Source organism: Austrofundulus limnaeus, unplaced genomic scaffold (assembly GCF_001266775.1).
Source record: "Austrofundulus limnaeus strain Quisiro unplaced genomic scaffold, Austrofundulus_limnaeus-1.0 Scaffold3073, whole genome shotgun sequence".
Classification (NCBI taxonomy): domain Eukaryota; kingdom Metazoa; phylum Chordata; class Actinopteri; order Cyprinodontiformes; family Rivulidae; genus Austrofundulus; species Austrofundulus limnaeus.
Genome location: NW_013955475.1, coordinates 2540 through 3121, shown reverse-complemented (window position 1 = coordinate 3121; position 582 = coordinate 2540). Strand labels below are relative to the sequence as shown.

General features: G+C 32.5%; 1 protein-coding gene across 1 annotated transcript in view; it reads right to left on the bottom strand.

The window, feature by feature from the left end:
* Window positions 1–582, bottom strand: part of LOC106511685 (adipocyte plasma membrane-associated protein) — a gene marked incomplete at its 3' end in the record, with an annotated part of 5412 nt that overhangs the window by 3531 nt on the left and 1299 nt on the right.

The window sequence follows — 582 nt, the reverse complement described above, 5'->3', positions numbered from 1 at the left end:
AGTTCAAGGGGTATGAATACTTTTGCAAACCACTGTACAATAACAACACTCATACAATAACAACACTCATACAATAACAACACTCATACAATAACAACACTCACACAATAACAACACTCATACAATAACAACACTCACACAATAACAACAATCACACAATAACAACACTCATACTATGAGTGTTGTTATTGTGTGAGTGTTGTTATTCTATGAGTCATAGAATAACAACACTCACACAATAACAACACTCATACAATAACAACACTCATACAATAACAACACTCACACAATAACAACACTCACACATTAACAACACTCATACAATAACAAAACTCATACAATAACAACACTCATACAATAACAACACTCACACAATAACAACACTCACACATTAACAACACTCACACAATAACAACTCACACACAAAGAGAACACACACACATTAACAACACTCATACAATAACACTCACACAATAACAACAATCACACAATAACAACACTCACACATTAACAACACTCACACAATAACAACACTCATACAATAACAACACTCACACAATAACAACACTCATACAATAACAA